Source organism: Argopecten irradians, unplaced genomic scaffold (genome assembly GCF_041381155.1).
Source record: "Argopecten irradians isolate NY unplaced genomic scaffold, Ai_NY scaffold_0209, whole genome shotgun sequence".
In the NCBI taxonomy this organism is placed as follows: Eukaryota; Metazoa; Mollusca; class Bivalvia; order Pectinida; family Pectinidae; genus Argopecten; species Argopecten irradians.
Window position 1 is genome coordinate 43713 of NW_027187676.1, and position 18495 is coordinate 62207.

Here is an 18495-nt window from a genome sequence, read left to right on the forward strand (position 1 = left end):
CGAGTATGAAGTGCGAGGTGCATGCTTTGCGTTATGTTTGTGTTGTGTCTTCGTGAATAGAGGAACTGTTGCTCTTTTTTGCATGTATGAAGTGCAGTTGTGTCTTGGGAGAACGACTTTCTAATAACATTTTCCCAAAAAGGTGGCTATTACGATTGCAAGTTTGTGAGTTTATCACGGCGAATGAAATATTAAATTATAATAGTTACAGATTTGCTTACTTTTTTATTGTTTGTTTATTTGATTAATTAACGTCCTATTAACAGCTATGCTCATGTAAGGACGGCCTCCCATGTATGCGGTGTGTTGCATGCATGTTGTGGGAGGTGCCCGTTATATAAGGCCTCCATTTGTTCACGTTTTATGTACAATATCCCAAAATAGCGGCCATTACGATTGCAAGTTTATGAGTTCCTTTGGCATGATGTTTGCACATTTGAAACAGGAACCGCTACTTTGTATTTTGCCATCATAGTACATTTACTATGATCTGATTACCTTTTTAACTCATATATATATTTGTCATTCCGGTCATGCGTTAATTGTTTACAAAATTCACTAGATATAGCTACGCTAACTGTCAGTACGTGGGCAGTGCTGCTGCACATTTTCTCCGAAATAATTTTGGTTTTGAGACTAAGGCGCATTCGATTCGGCCTCTGATTGGTAACTGTTGTATTTTGCATAACTTCGGAATTTTGTTGTGGAACATTGGATTCCAACATCCCAAAATAGTGGCCATTACGATTGCAAGTTTATGAGTTCCTTTGGCATGATGTTTGCACATTCGAAACGGGAATTGTTACTTTGTATTTTGCCATCATAGTATATTTACTATGATCTGTTTACCTTTTCAACCCATTTGTCATTTCGGTCATAGGTTAATTGTTTACAAAATTCACTAGATATAGCTACGCTAACTGTCGGAAACGAGTGCGTTTTTCTCCTAAATAACTTTGGGTTCGAGACTAAGACGCATTCGCTTCGGCCTCTGATTGGTCACTGTTGTATTTTGCATAATTTCGTGGGATTTTGTTGTGTAACATTGGATTCTTTAAAACTCCTGGATAGCAAGTAAGTACGCCGTTTTTACGATTGAATATGCGAGTCGTCAGTCATTCTTTCCATTTTCTAATATTACTGATAATTAAAGGTTAAGTATAAGTGATACGCATGTATATTAGGAACTAGCTAGGTGGTAATTAACTGGAATGGGGGGTGGTCTCAAAGTAAACCTGTAACGCCATTGTGAAGAGTGCTGTTTAGTCTTGTTTACCTGTAAGTGCTGCGGCTATGCGCCTTGTCATGTTTTGTATGCGTCCCGCTATGTCTAAGTAAATATTAATTATCATTGTGGTAGTTTCTGCTCCCGTTTAGCACTCTGTATATGGGATGCGGGGCGATTGGTTTGAACATTGTTGGTATGCGATGGTTTGGTTCTTTGATGGCATACTCCAATGAAATATCGCTTTAGAAAAACAACAGTCTGATGAATTATTCCCATAGACCAGGATAGTAGCCAACACAATTATACAATGACTTTAAAGCGAATGTAGAATCACTTGAACATCTATATATATACATGCAAACATTAACATCATCCATGTTCTGCCTCCATGATTCTGTTGAGGATGTGTCAGGTTTGTTGTTGGAGGGAAGCTGGAGTGCCCGAGAGAAAAACCACCGACATGCGATTCCAACTTGCAACCCAGAGGTGGAGGGTTTGCATTGTGGCGATATATTTTGAGACATCTTAACCACTAAGCCACTGCGGCCTGTTGTAGCGAACCCACAGGTGGTTTCATAATTTAAAAAGCCTATATGAATGTTTCCGGTGACGAAATCAAAGATAGTAAACGTGGTTTCAATTCTATTTAAAGGCATTGGTGCGGACATAATATGAAACAACATACAACTGGCCTATTTTGAAGATTTCTTTGTCCACAATTTAGGACTTTAAACATGTGCAAGGTCACCATCCCGTTGGTTTAACATGAAACGGACTTTTAATGCCATTCATAATCATATCAACAGCATGCATAACTGCTATTCTTGTTATTCAGTCACAGGCATTGGTGGCTATAGGGCCATTCAGGGTTGGCTGCTGAGGATATCATCAAAAGACATTTCGAGAAGAATGTGAAATACGTAAAAAGACCCAATATAATCATATTTTCGAATTACAACGCATCAAATATGATTAGATGTAGTTGATGGACTCAGATAATGAGATGCAGAAATTGCTACAATAGAATTGTTATTATGGGGACGACGTGACTAGTTTATTCAGATATCTTCTATGTATTCAAACTCGACCATACAATATTCAGATCTAACGATCATATGACAAAAGATAGGGTATTAGAGATTTTATATATAGATTAAGCTTTGTATATGAAGTAGTGTTTCACTTGAAATTAATAAAGACAAAACAACAAAAAGGATCCATTAAAACGCTGGTCAGAATTTTAACTCGACACTATATTTATACAAGTCGACCCAACAGAAGATTAAATTACACAGTAACTTAAAATGTAAATTAATAAATGGAGTAATTATGTATAAGTAATATTGTATTTTGTACAGAAAATTATATCGTAGTTTGTCTTGGTAACATGCCATCCTACAGAACTCCTTCTGTAATTTGGGACGAAATGACTTCTGTACACTTGAGAAAAAAGGTGTTTTTTCTTTAAAGCGAGCAACTGCTCCAACCGCCATCACATGTCATCCGGAACATAAGATTAAAATAAAACTAGAATGACCTCGTTAATATCGCCAAATTGTGTTGATAGGGACAAATGTTTTCGCAAGGTAACGGACTGCTGACAGACAGGTAAACAGCTACACAAACTCAGGTCGACTGAATTACCATATATGGAACAGACAAAATTCCTGTGCGAGTTATTCCCCTTATAGTCATGCACGTGATTTGTACGCAAACTGATCAATGGAAAGTGTAATTTGTGAATGGGATTCGTTACTACGCATAACAACGCGTAGTATTTTCAGGGGACACTGTCTTTAATTTCCCCTACAAACCACAATTTTCATAATTTAATTTTTAAATGAAATTCATCGTGTGTATTAATAAAATATAAATATTTTCACCGCACGCCGATTCCAGGAAATTCGGCGTTTTTTTAACAATAATGATTTAAATTTAATGCTTTATATTATACAGCTTATGCAAACAATCAGTACGTTATCAGACCTTTCATTTTAATTACAAACAAACCCCATAAACAAATGTTGAAGTGTTATACAATATACATAACAAAATTTATTTGTCACACATTATTTTGGATTTAGAGTTAGTTTACTTTTATGGTATTTTGTTTACGATACATTCACCGCATATCGTTTTCCAGAAATATGACGTTTTAGAAAAGGTATTTGAATTAAGAGTTTATGATAATCAGAAACATATATTAGAGAGGTAGATGTACCTTTGTATGTGCTTAAGGGTTTTTAGATTCACTATTAAATAATACAGGAGCAAACTTTTGATCATACGTTACAAAAGTGACACTAATTTTCAGATGGTTTCAGTACGATTTTGGAAAGAAAAAAAATAATATTTTAACTGTATTACTAATAAAACAAAATGCACTTCTGGTTATCAATATCTCTACATGTACAGAACCTTTATACTAACAAGATATTAAATTGTAAAAAAAAAAAGTTAATTAAATATACATTAAAAATTTTCTACGAGACTTTACGGATCCGGTCGACTATTACATGTAGTTGTAGTAGGGTCTACTTCAGGGTTCTGTGTGTATAGGTGTATATAAGACTATACGAAATAAGGTTCAAATGAGCAGAATTTATTACTCTCTAAAATACCGTCTTCATAGAGGAAGAGGCTTATGAAGATGTCTCGACTACCGGGAATATTCGTATACGTCGTGTACGACTTGTGCATAAGACGATAGTAATCGAACAGATTAATCTAAGATGCGCTCTATATATTCATCTTTTGACGACATATTTTCATGTAAGACATAAGCATATAAATTCATGCATTTCTTTGTGTATTCAGAACGTCACATGGTATGATGTGGTTTAATAGAAAGAGTTTGAATAACTTTCTCGTGCGACATAAGATATGTGATTTGAAACTTAAAAAAGACAAGAATAAAAACTTAGAAGGGAATTTTATAAGATTTGAGAGATTTTGTTATGCATTATGTGTATAACTAAATATTTGGGCATTTCGATATAATTCATATATCGTACGAACAGATACGTGAAGTCTAATAGATAAATGATCTTTAATCACGGTTAAAATTGAATAATTAAACACGTATTGATTGTTTTGTTTGCTGTATTATAGCTTTATGTTGATTTAAAATCACTATTACATTCCCCGAAATCGGCGTGCGGTGAAAATGTTTATAATTTATTAATTGTGGTTTGCAAGGGGAAATTAAAGACAGTGCCCCCTGAAAATACTACGCGTTGCTATGCGTAGTAAACGAATCCCATTCATAAATCACACTTTCCATTGATCAGTTTGCGTACAAATCACGTGCATGACTACAAGGGGAATAACTCGCACAGGAATTTTGTCTGTTCTATATATGGTAATTCAGTCGACCTGACACTACGACCGCGTGTCCGCCCGTCACTACACATTGAAATCAATGAACCATGGGTAGACCTTTGTTATTGTTATACAGGTAGGTGCCACAAGTTGTTAAGAATAAAACTCACTTCTGTGTTTTACTTACTATTCGTTGTTTTGCTTCATATCCTAAAAAAACACACCAAAGCGAAGAGGGAATAACTTAGATTTGACAGGAAATCCAAGATTGGGGAATTTTTTAATTGCAATCCAAAGTGTACACAGCAGCAAATTGCTGATCATTTTAGTGCCCTTTGGGGCACGGATGTGAAACGTAGAACATTTGGAGATATTTTAGCCAACAGAGATAAATTAATCCGAGATGAAACAGAAGGAAGTCCGACCCTAAAACGACACCGTAGTGCGTATCATGTTGACATGGAATCGGCATCGTTTGTGTGGTTCACTAACGCACATGTTCAAAATATCCCTGTTTCGGACGATATTATTGTAAACCGTTGTTTACAACTTTACATATATGTTTATCTACAGTTACATAGCATCTACAATAGCAATAATAATAAACAAAGCATGTTATATTTAACAAGTTTACTCACAGTAGTAAAACACGTCTGTATAGTTCAGGAGTTGGAAAGAGAGAGAGCGCTTCGCGAGCGCCACGTGACCGCGTCCGCGCACATTGGTGACGTCATCAAATCCGCGGTTCACAACACTCGTCCCCGTTTTATGGAGCTCCCGCCTTGGAAGGAAATGTCGGTTCTCCTGCTGATGGCTCACGAGGTCCGATGTTGTCTTGCTGGGCGTCGGTGTCCTTAAAATCTGGAGTGCAGGGGCGCTAACTCCAAGGAACATCGCTTGTAGGGAAGATGACCAAACTTAATATCTGTTGTTATTGACCTTGCTCGGGAACGTTTAGCGGGCCGGTGCAATTTAGGTACCAGATGAAATGGTGCCACATATGGTGTTTGGGAAGAGGCGCCATTTTCCTCCACTTATAACCCATGTATGTACATGTACATAAACATTGTAGGTACCGATTTCATTTCTACGGTTACCTTTGGTACCTAGTTTGACATGGGCGGCTATTAGTATTTCTGTACGGCCAGTCCCAAGTATTTGTTACATATGTACTCGATAGTCCACTATTAACTAAAACGTTTGTGTACACATATAATGCTTTTGTTTTTCACAAACCATTCCTTGGTCTATGGATGAACGGTGCTATTAAGAACACCTGTTCTCACATGAGTAATTTATAAACAAGTCTGTGGCACCTGCCTGTAGGTATTATATGGAGAACGAATGACTCCCAATGGCATTACTAGTAAACTAACTTTAATCAACCAGTATGTTCATTGTAACATTTTAACTGTTTAATATGTAATTAGTCCAAAACTAAACCTAACGCTAACCTAACAGTACCTATCCTTACAACACTATAAATTCCTAACTAAACTAAAAGTCGTAAGTTATTGGTGCGTTTACTACGTATGCCGCCGAAATTGGGCAGCCCACAGCGCAAACGTACAAACGACAAAAACCCTAACTATATATCTAGAAAAAAAAATCCCTACGATACCGTACAATCACACACCCGGACTTTGTATGCCGCCGTAATGGGCAGCCCACACGATCAGGTGTGCCGATAATATATACGTAAAAAATTGTCAGGGACGGTTTAATTAAAAACCTGTCCCTAACCTAGGCCTAACCTACAAATACTATAAGAAAAACCTAAAGTACCAGAGTGTCACTGACCCCGCTCAACAGGTGTTGTCACTCATGCCAATAATTGCGCGAGCAAGCACGTGTCGGACGGTGTAAACACACTCGGTACAAGCACATGACATAATAAATTATACAAGTGAAATAGGCGTAAATTATCCCACTTCTGACACCAGTAAAAAAAATTCTTTAATTTTATCCTATAAATCTATAAAAAGCTGTAATTTTATTCTTTAAAATCATAAAAAAAAGGCTTTAACAATTTTTGAAGAAAATTTTATACAATATATTCAGAACCACATTTCAATTTCAAATGAGCATCTGAAGATATATGCTTTTGTGTCATTTTAATACTGTAAAACAATGAATCTCATATACCGATAAAAGTCTGTAACATCAAATATATGTATTGATATTGATATTGATATATTATATATACTGTAATTATTCACCATAATACTATGATATTCAAACAATATGAAGGCTCAATCTGTGGTATATACTATTGTCATGAAACAAGCACATTCTTCAACAGTTCATTCATTTTCGATCATATTGACTGGGATCGACACAAAGCACAAATCTCTAGATATTGAGACCCAAACACAAAGCGCAGTTATTTCCTCAAGATACTTGGCTTTTAGGTTACCACTTGGATGCGAAACTGCAATAACATTAGTGCAGACATTGTTTGTGGACAGAGGAAGCCTTGATACGAGATCGACGACAGCCAGATAGTTTGGTGTCTTACATACACAGTTCACATCACAAAATCTTGCATCAGGACCCCGACGAAATAGTTTTACGAATGCAACAACATGTCCTAAATTTCCATTACTAAACTGTACCACAGTGTTGTTTCTTTTTGTTGTTGCTTTGTATGCTTTGCTGTGAATAATACATTCATTGATAAATGCTCTTTTAAACACACAGTTTTTCATATGGTCCAACCTTGAGTATGATGGCATGCAACTCTATCTCTGTTAATACACCTGAGGTGATTGCACCAACAATGAAAATATTACATCCTATTTTTTCCCTCAGGGTACACATCCTTTTTTCTGTGAGTTTTTTGTAAAATTCTTCTTCATCTGTACCATAATTAATACATTTGGATAGTCTGTGTAGGTTTTGATGTACGCTGACAGCAAAAACAATTTGACTTTCAATTTTTTGTGTTCCGTGGAAGAGTGTTCGTAATTGCCCATTAAAATCCTCAAAATAAAAACATGAGGTTGCCCAAAGAGGTCCTAAATCCTGTACCTTTTCAGTTAAATGAAGTAATAGGTGAACATTTGAGGTCATATAACGCTGGCCATATAAAACAGGAACATTTATACAAAAGTTCATCAACATCCTCTTTGCTGACACTAATGTTTCCTCTGTGATGCTGCTACTCAATAGGATAAACATAGCCTGAACAAGAAGCAGGTAGTGTTGAAAGTAATCCTCTGGTAAAATTCCAAACAGACAAGGAACACTGTAGTATAACATAAACGACTTAAACTCTGCTGCCTTGTAATGGCCCATATCCGACAGGGTACGTGGTAGTCTTGTAATAAACGTTGGAGGCTTGATATTGGAAAGTCTGTCATTTACAACGTCTAATTTCCCAGAAATATTGAAAGGGTCATTTCTGTACGATTTGTCGAACCATAACGGCATCAACATTTTGACCACTCCTAAACACACACAGTGCATGTAGTCAATGCCAACTCCTCGTACCATATCAAATTTAGGCAAAAAAGCAAACCAATTGAGGCCTTTGACACCAAATGTATTTCCAGCTTTTCCAGAAGTCTTATCTTGTTCAGAAGCAGTCCCCTGTTCAACAAACATTTGGTGTGTCCTGGGTTCTCCATGACCAGTTACTGTTGATCTATCAAATGGATATGCATGTGTGTGTCCTCTCTCGCTTGTTTTGACAGATTCACCTGGACTTAGGGGAAGGAGATCAGATTTTGCATAAATGGTGACCCTGACCCCCTGGGGCGGGGCCCAATAGGGGTAATAGAGGTAAATCCTATAAATCATTACCTGTCCTAGAGTTCTGCATTGATTGTAACCAAATTTGGCCACAAACATCCTTGGGGGAAGGGAAACAAAACTTGTATAAATTTTGGCTCTTACCCCCCGGGGGGCAGGAGGGGCGGAGCCAAATAGGGGTAATAGAGGTAAATCCTGTAAAAAATCGCTACTTGTCCTAGAGTTCTGCATGGATTGTAACCAAATTTGGCCAGAAACATCCTTGGGGTTAACAGAATTCGTATAAATTTTGGCTTTGACCCCCTGGAGCAGAAAGAGTGGGGCCCAATAGGGGAATTAGAGGTAAATATTCAAATTCCTTCAGAAAAGAAACAATGAACTTGTATTCAGAACATTACTTGGCATTACAAACCAGGTGAGCGATACAGGCAATCTGGGCCTCTTGTCTATATGACCTCATGTCTCTGATCGTGATTTAGAACAACCTTTCATTTTGAAACACATTTTGAGTGATTTGAACAAATTGTATCGCCCAAGACAGGCCTAGGGCTACAAAAAAGATTTTTTTTTAAACTGACAGTTTACCTAGGAAAAAAATCATGCAAAGTTTATTTTGTGATCCATGCAGCAAATGAGTCCAGAAAAAATAAGAAGAAAGAGGTAGCACAAAGAGAAGCAAAGAGAGCAGAGACAGAGAAAAGGAAAGCTGAAGAAATTAGAAGAGAACTCATCCTTTTTACAGTCATTGGAGACATTCAAGGTGACATTCTAATTTTCAAACTTAATTATTATACATTGCAAATCCAACAAATGCTATTCTATAGACAGCAATATGCTATATATTTAAATATTTATATTTAAAGATACAAATAAAGGGATAAATTAAATTAAAATTCAAAATGTTCAATAAGCTACATTTCATTATCATATGTTACGATATCCATTCATTGATGGAATCTTTTAACACTAATTAATTACTCGAGTTGTTTTCTTTTAATTCATAGATTCTACCTAGATATTTTAGTATTATAAATTGGCTTTGGATACTTGCCCAAAATGCTGATATCTTAAAATTAACAAATAAATGCACAAACCTGATAGCATCCATCTTAATTTTGAACTCTCCAAGCACAAACGAGTTCCTAAAAAGGGGAGTAACTATTCTGTGACCTGCCGGGATCACAGTCATGTGAAATCCTGGTCAGACGGATCCCGGTTAAATTTTCTCTTGGGCAGTTTGAAATCACACACGTTTTGTAGTCAACAATTAACTCACCCTTGTGCACTTTGTTAAAATGTGCTTGTGAAAAGGGGCATGAATTGGGCATCAAAAGTAAAACTACTGTGTTCAATAGAGGATCTGATAACATCCCATCAGGGGTCATGTTCGGATGACCTTTTTACCACGCGTACTTCAGATCACGTACATTATCTAAACATTGTTATGTCAATTGATCCCGACATATTACCACAGGCCCTCCACCTCTGGGATGCGGGTTCGAATCCCATGTGGGGCAGTTGCCAGGTACTGACCGCTGGTCGGTGGTTTTTCTCCGGGTACTCCGGCTTTCCTCCACCAACAAACCTGGCACGTCCTTACATGACCCTGGCTGTTAATAAGACGTAAAAATAAACAAACCGTTTCGTCCCAGTATACGTATAGATAACTTTTTGCTCTTTGTTGCGCTTTTTGGGCGAGATGACTCTATTCAGGAAAATAATTCAAACTATTTTTGTCCCAAGTCAAGATCCTAGCAATTGCACTATAATTGGCTATTTCCAAAGGTCATCTTGATGTGAACCCTAATGAGATGTTGTCAGATCCTCTTATCAACGTAGTGATAATAAAGATCTGTATTTTAATCAGATTGTTTTCTTAATGCCTGACTTGTAGTTTGACCCTAAATGACCTTTGTTTTCGTTTTACGGCCGGCCCATCGACAACTAGCAAATTGTAGCGTAATTAACATCACAGTCCTGTACTCCATATATTGTTACCGGTACGGCTGTTCGTATTTTTATAACACAGACAGTTAATAAAATAACAACAATTTGTTTTCCTTCTTCTCTGTAATTTCTCACAAGCGCCCTCCTCACGCAGATGTACCTAATCAAAAATACAAAACGGAAACGAATACAAAATTATCCGGAAAACTAATTATACAATCATCTTAAACAAATATTCAGAGTATAACAAAACCTTGACTCAGAAATACACAATTTACATTACTTTAGAAATAAAATAGCTTTATTGTAACATTCTTGGGATTCAGAAATAAACTAGATTGATAGCAAAGTATCATTTATACAAGAGGCCCAGAGGGCCTGTATGGCTCACCTGGTTTGTAATGCCAAGTAATGTTCTGAATACAGGTTCATTGTTTCTTTTCTGACGAAATTTAAATATTAACCTCAAAATCCCCTATTGGGCCCCACCCGTCATGCCCCCAGGGGGTCAGAGCCAAAATTTATACAAGTTCTGTTCCCCTTCCCCCAAGGATGTTTATGGCCAAATTTGGTTACATTCTATTCAGAACTCTATGACTAGTAGCGATTTAAAGGATTTACCTCTATTTCCCCTATTGGGCCCCGCCCCTCCTGCCCCCGGGGGATCAGAGCCAAAATTTATACAAGTTCTGTTCCCCTTCCCCCAAGGATGTTTGTGGCCAAATTTGGTTACAATCCATGCAGAACTCTAGGACAAGTAGCGATTTAAAGGATTTACCTCTATTTCCCCTATTGGGCCCCGCCCCTCCTGCCCCCGGGGGGTCAGAGCCAAAATTTATACAAGTTCTGTTCCCCTTCCCCCAAGGATGTTTGTGGCCAAATTTGGTTACAATCCATGCAGAACTCTATGACTAGTAGCGATTTAAAGGAAATGTTGACGGACAGACGGACGGACGGACGACGGACGCCGCGCCATGACATAAGCTCACCGGCCCTTCGGGCCAGGTGAGCTAATAATTGGAACAATAAGTAAAGGGGAATAACTCTGATGAGCTTATAGCAAATACATCATATAATGTAGTATATAACATCCCGCCCCCCTGAATGCCAGGTAACACAAATTTGTGTTGACGACAAAAGATGGGTGTAGAGTTGCGAAAAGCCCATACAGAGCAAAACCTCAATTTGAAAAATAATTAAAGTGAAAATCCAAGTAATACATCAACAGTAATAATATTGCAAGAAAATGAATACATTGTTAATTGTTAATTAAGCAATGTTACACTGAATATTAATGACTAGAAGTAAAAAACAAATAATATGAATGGTTTTCAGATATTGAAAGATATTATACATGTCATCTTTATCTGTACTGAAAAGGTACATATGAACTATGACCAGATAGAATTTATGTGACAATAGACCATGCACCAAATGTGACTCTAGGAGCAACCAAGACTCATGTAACTACAGAACCATTTAATGACTATAAAATAGGTATGTTGATATATCCGATACACTCTCTCAAACAATAACCCTCACTCACTATCATCAAAAATATAAAAATACCTAAAATATGATATCATTAAAAAGCTCAACAATAAGGTAATTTCTAGAGACATCAATAGCAAGGACATACATGTCAAAATTTTTAACTCATAAGCAGACTTGCATTGACAGTAAAATCTTGATATGTAATATCATTTTCATGTGCTAAACACAACATGAGTATTTCACCATATTTCTGCATGCTTGCATTCATATTGTATCACATATAAGACAATTTCAAATACTTGGCACAAAAACTACAAAATCAATAAAATGCGAAAATGAAGAAGGGAGAATATTTAACTTGAAAAGACACTGCAAAATTCTTCCTGAATTGCAAAACAAATTTAAACAAGAGAATCTATAACAAAGAATGAATCAATTATCAATTTTCACTTTCCAAAGACGAAATATTGAATGATGCAAAAGTTACATATATATATGCATTGTGTAAAGTGAAAAACATCAAATTTAACACATGACATTTGCAGTTTGAAAAATATCAGAGAGATATTTCATGAACACCAAATATATGTCACCTGGGCATTTATCAATTCAAGTTAAAATGAATTACTCAGAAAATTTGACGAGATAATAAACACCGAAATATTACTGGCCTAATGAGTTATATTACAATCACTCATTAAAGGATTTCAGACCATTGTACCAAAATTATATATTGTTTAACAATCAATAATCAAAAATACATTTTGATTTAATTATCACAAGTTTTAGCATACAGAACTAGAAAACACATAAAGCGACATGTCACCCAATCATGAAAAATTAGCACTAGTGACAAGACTATTAATATTGAAGTCCAGATAATTTACATGAAATCAACAATTCTATCTAAGCATGAAAAATCAAGTAAAGGGCAGTTCCATCACTTGTGAAAAATCATTTTTTAAAGCAAACACTTTCATCAAATCATGAAAAAATCTAATTAAAGGTACATGTCTAGTAGATTTAAAAAAATCACCTTAAAGTTACAATGTCCATCAGATTTCGAAAAATCACAACGAATTATGTCAAAATAATATGTAGATTTACAAGAGCGTGTATACACGTATCTGTCCATCCCAAACATCACAATATCAATAAGATCAAATGAATGGTCGGTGGGGGTCTACGGGCTACAGCTGCACGACACTTCTCATTTAAAAAACGACTCCCATGAAATCCACGCATTGCCTGATGAGTTTACGGTTTCACCATGCAAAATGTACTAAATATTCCTTTTTCCCGTTTGTTTTCTCTTTGTGCCAGCAATCTCGCTTCACACCGATAATAGTTCTCATCAGATGAAGACGAAATAGACAGATGGGACAAGAAATCTCGGAATGTTCTTGTATCGTTCTGGTTTTCGAACCGGGCGAGGAACGGTTTTGGCTGCTGAAGGGATTTTGAGTTCACAAGAGGATTTCGCGGATAAAACAGTTATTTGAGACATCATTCGTACCTTGAGGTTAGGTACACTGAATTATGATTATAATCACTTTCAATCACCAAATCAGTTTCAGACCTGTATGACGTGTATTCGTGTCATTATCACTATTCTAGCTCGGATTGGTACATACCGCATTGCGTGTCAACAGAATCAAGAAAGAAATCCTGTGGGTTAGGTTTACGAACAAAAAGCCTGTTTGAGGCGTTTGGATAAGTGCACAGCGTCCTTGACCACGACCATTAAACTGGATCTAGGAGCTTCACAAGATGAGGACTGTCCAACAGAATGAACTACAAATGACCAGAAAATAACAGCGGCATTAAACTTAGCTCTACGTCCATCAGGTTTCAACGCCGCAGGTATAACATTGTAACCGACCTGCACAGATAGGGTTTGTACGTCTCAAAATTAATTCCAATACATCTTTTGAAGAAAGTTTTGCGAAATGATTGGGTAAATCAGTGGGAAAGGAAAAAGAAACCACCATCATCCCACCTCATTAACAAAAATAAAAAATATAAAATCCGAAATAGCAGACGCCGTTGCCAAAAATTTATGCTAAAAATTACATCCATCAAAAATCATTCCAGAAAAAATTCAAAATTATAAAAAAAAGGAAAAGGAAAAGAGACATCTTAATTTTAAATCCTCAAATAGTGTGAAAGTTACAATAGGACATTCGACGATACCACGAATTACTCGTGTCCCACTGAGAATAAAAGGACCTCGGCAGCCTGGGACCAGACGAAATGACATTATATGTTTTTAAAACAATTACCAGTAAGACTCTTCACTAAAATGTCTTTTAACTATATTTTAATCAAGTTTACTCTTCTGAACAAAATTTCCCGAGTCTTGGAAGGAATCTACTATCTATAACCCCTTCCCGAAGACCCGGGAGAAAGATGCTACTGATGCCAATAACTATCGTCCTATTTCTTGGTCAGCAGGTGTAATTGTAAAACTATAACGTATTAAAATACAATAAGTTTGGACCTTCCAGGAAAAAATCGTGAATTAATTCCAAAAAAATTCAAAAAATTAAAAAAAAGGAAAAGAATTATAAAAGCAAAAATACGGAACATCTTAATTTTAAATCCTCAAATAGTGAAAGTTACAATAGGCTTTCGAGATACCAGAATTACTCGAGTCCCTTGAGAAATCAAAGGACTCGGCAGCTGGACCAGACGAAATCCAATATATGTTTTTAAAACAATTTACCAGAAGACTCTTCACTAAAATGTCTTTTGAACTATATTAAAATCAAGGTTACTCTTATCTGACAAAATTACCGTGTCCTTAGGAAAGGAGATCGACTATTATACCCCTTCGTCCGAAGCCACTGGAAAGAGTGCGACTGAAGCCAATAACTATCGTCCCTATTTCATTGACGAGTTGTATATGTGTAGAACTTCTAGAAAGTAGCGATAAATTAGCTAGATTAGTTTTGTTACCTGGAATCAAACAAGATTTTAAGATCCTTTGCAAAGCGAGCCTTTAGAAACCCGCAGGGGAACGGTAGACCACTTATTTAGACCTAGAAACATTTATCACGAGAAGAGCTTTGCATCCAAGAATGGAACATCTTCTAGTTGAGCCGTATTCTATGACCTTGGAAATGGCAATACGACACAACTTGGCAATAGGGACTCAATGAACGATCTCCATGATACTTGTATAACCTGGTAATTTGCCAAAGTTTATATCAAATTTTATATCTGACACTGCATTTTCAAAGTTCCGGAACGGGTTCAACTTATTCAGAAACAGAAACACAGGAGATGGGCCGTCCCTCAGGATGGTCATCCTGTCCGTCACACTTTTTGGACTAAAAATTAACAGCATAACTACAATGTCTTGGCCAATCTACGGAAAGGTCTACTTCATTTGTGGGATGATTTCTTGATCTGTAGTACAGATCAAAAAAACATGCACACTTATAGAACGACAGAACTACAACAATGTTTTAGGCAAATTACAAAATTGGGCTGATGAAAATGGAGCTTTAGACAGTTTTTCAAGATCAACAACGGGTCTAGTATGCACTTTCTGTTCAAAAACGAAAACCACACAGAATGATCCTGACCTCCACACTCAATGGAATTTAAAATTCCAGTATTTGAACAAACTAAATTTCTTGGACTAAAATTTGATTCGAAACTGTCCTTTGTGTCCACATATCAAACATCTGAAGGATAAGTGCTCGAAGGCGCTGAACATTCTAACGAGTTCTTTCCCATACCGATTCAGGTGCAGACCGTCGAAATTCTTCTACGTATCTATCTGGCACTTATTAGATCAAAACTTGACTACGGGCTCTATTGTCTATGGATCGGCTCGCATCTCCTATCTACAGATGCTTTGACCCTATACAGAATCAGGGACTGCGTCTCGCAACTTAGAGCTTTTCGAACAACACCTTGAAGAGTCTCCATGTGGGAGCTAATGAGCCATCTCTAGACGATCGACGAAAGAAAATTATCCTTACAGTATGCTGCTCAACTGAAATCCAACCCCAAAAATCCCGCATTTAACCTTGTATTCAATCCACAACATCAAGAAAATATTTACACAAAATCAAAAGCTCATACCAACATTTGGCATCAGAATTTCAAAATATTTGCTGGAACTAAATATAAATTTCGACAGCCATTAAACGAGTTTCACCGTATCAGAATGTACCAACCCCCCCAGGCCTCATTCAAACACCTGATATCAATTTATCTCTACATGAGAGGGCAAAATCCAGTGCATTACCCGAAATAACACAAATCCTCCTTTCGGGAGTGCATTAGGGCTTTCCCTGACCATGTTCAGATCTACACTGACGGATCAAAAGATGGTGATAATGTTGCGGCAGAATGCTGTACAACTAATCACTGCTCCTCTATCCGACTCCCGGATGTTGCCCTCCATTTTCTCCGCGGAAGCATGTGCTATCGGTCTGGCGCTTGACCATATCGAAGAACACCGCATTGAAAAGGCAATCATCTGTTCAGACTCTCTTTCGGTTTCTTCAGGTTTTGAAATCAAAGAAGCCCTAGAAATACTCTAATCCAAAATCTTTTAATCCGAACATTTCGATTATCTTCTAAAACTCAAATTACTTATCTCTGGATTCCCAGTCATGTGTGTATAAAGGGGAATGAACAGGCTTGATAAATATAAAGCAGCTAAGACTGCTCTTCGCCTAGCACAAACATATTTGAAACTACCATACACCGACTTCAAACCTTCAATTCAGTCAGCCATCAAACACCATTGGCAACAAAGGTGGTCTACCGAAACAAACAATAAACTGTTTAAAATTCAACCTACACTTAATCCTAAACTGTCCAGTCGGAGAGACCGCAGAGAGGAAGTTGTTCTCTCTCGGCTCCGAACTGGACACACATATTTTACACATTCCTATCTATTGAGCGGGGAGGATCCTCCTACATGCCATGCATGTGATTTCTCCTCTCACAGTGGAGCATAATTTATTGCATTGTATTGATTTTAAACACATACGAGATAAATACTACGATGTTCTCCGACATGTACACTTTGTTTCATGCAGTGAGACATATAATCGTATTTTTAATTATCTCAAAGAGATCGGTATTTTAAGCAAAATATGAACGTTTTTCATCATACATCCTATCAACTCAACATTCCATCGTTTCATCAACATTGTGCATGAGTTTTCTCATGTGTTTTAGCCAAATTTATTTTATCCCATGCAAAACCTTTTTTTATCAAATAAACGTTTACAATCTGTGTTTTAGTCCTTACTTGTTTTTCTTACCCTGAACTTTTATCCTGATATTAATGCATGACTTGTAGTTTGGCCCTAAATGACCTTGGTTGTCGATGGGCCGTAAAACTTAAACAAACAAACAAACAAAAAAGTTTGTACGACTGAATTGACTGTTCAGAATTTTTGTCTTGATCTGCAACACACTTTCTAGCATGTCCTCCTCAAATGAATTGCAAACGACTAGCAAGATATTTAGCATACTGGTGGCTGTGTAGGGTCAACACGACCGCTTCGTTTCACATAACACGTTCACCTGGAGTTTGCCTAGAAAAATAAGTTTAGTTTGATCAGGTACCTCTGTACTAAGTTTTAAGTTCAGTATTTCTCAGGAAATCCTCAGAAAAAAATGTCATCACCTTCATACATTTCTAAACCCCTTGCTTTCTGCATGATCAAATGTTATATCATAACATAGCTCCGAAATCCACGTGGTTTCTGGCGCGAAATTTAGGATTCTCCACCATGTTCAGGCTTAGACACTAACTTTATTTGCTTAGGAGACCTCCGGGCTCCTTTGATGATAAAAGTGGGGGCCCTGATGGAAATCGGGGGGCCCTGGATTTTGATCAAATTAAATATTGATATTTTTTAATTCTTCTAGAATAATAATATATTGATGAATGAAGTAATTTCTTCCTTTTCGGAGATGTTATGGTCATGTATAACTTTTGAATGATTTTTTATGAACAACAAAACCATTTAAAATAATGTCATTTGTCCGAGTTGTTTAATCTATGTAGTGTTTCATTTTAGAAATGATCAAATTGGGAAAAAAATAGCAAACAAGACCCTGGCTAAATCAAAGGTCATTTGGGTCAAAAGTCAGTGTCAAATCTCAAGATTTTTTGGCTCTATAGATATATACAGATATCCCTATGTGTAAATCAAAGTACTGAAAGTACTGAAGGAGGCGTAGCTCAGATTCTAGACAGGGTAATGATATATTGAAATATTAAAGATATATCATAAAAGAGGTAATAGTACATGTTCAGGTTATTTTCAATCAATATGGATTGAAATAACAGATTGAAAATTCTGTGCTTTCGCAGAATGACTGTTGTTTATTATAGAATAATGTGGATCAAATATTTGCAAATTGGTTAAATCATGGAAATGTTAAATCTTATAAAGTTGTTAAAAACAAATGCTCCAAAGATCTTGAAAATATTGTATGCGAAATAAATATGAACAATGAATAATGATATATAGAATAAAAATGATGCAAGACTAATATATATTCCTTTTGAAAGTTTGTGTTGGTTTTTACATGTTTTGAAATTTCAATCATGGTTTGAACTTTCTACCATCTGGGCAAAGTGTATGAAAAGTGGTAGTTATGCTCCTGCTGAGCTCAGCATATACTGGCAGTAGAACGACTGGCTGACCCCATTGTCAGTTTAATGTGACCAGGTGTGTTGGGATGCTTGGGTGTCTTCAGCGGCATGTTCC

General features: G+C 36.6%; 1 pseudogene; it reads right to left on the bottom strand.

Annotated features, from left to right (window-relative positions):
* Window positions 1–6700: 6700 nt before the first annotated feature.
* Window positions 6701–9491, bottom strand: LOC138312108 (uncharacterized; annotated as a pseudogene).
* Window positions 9492–18495: the final 9004 nt, after the last annotated feature.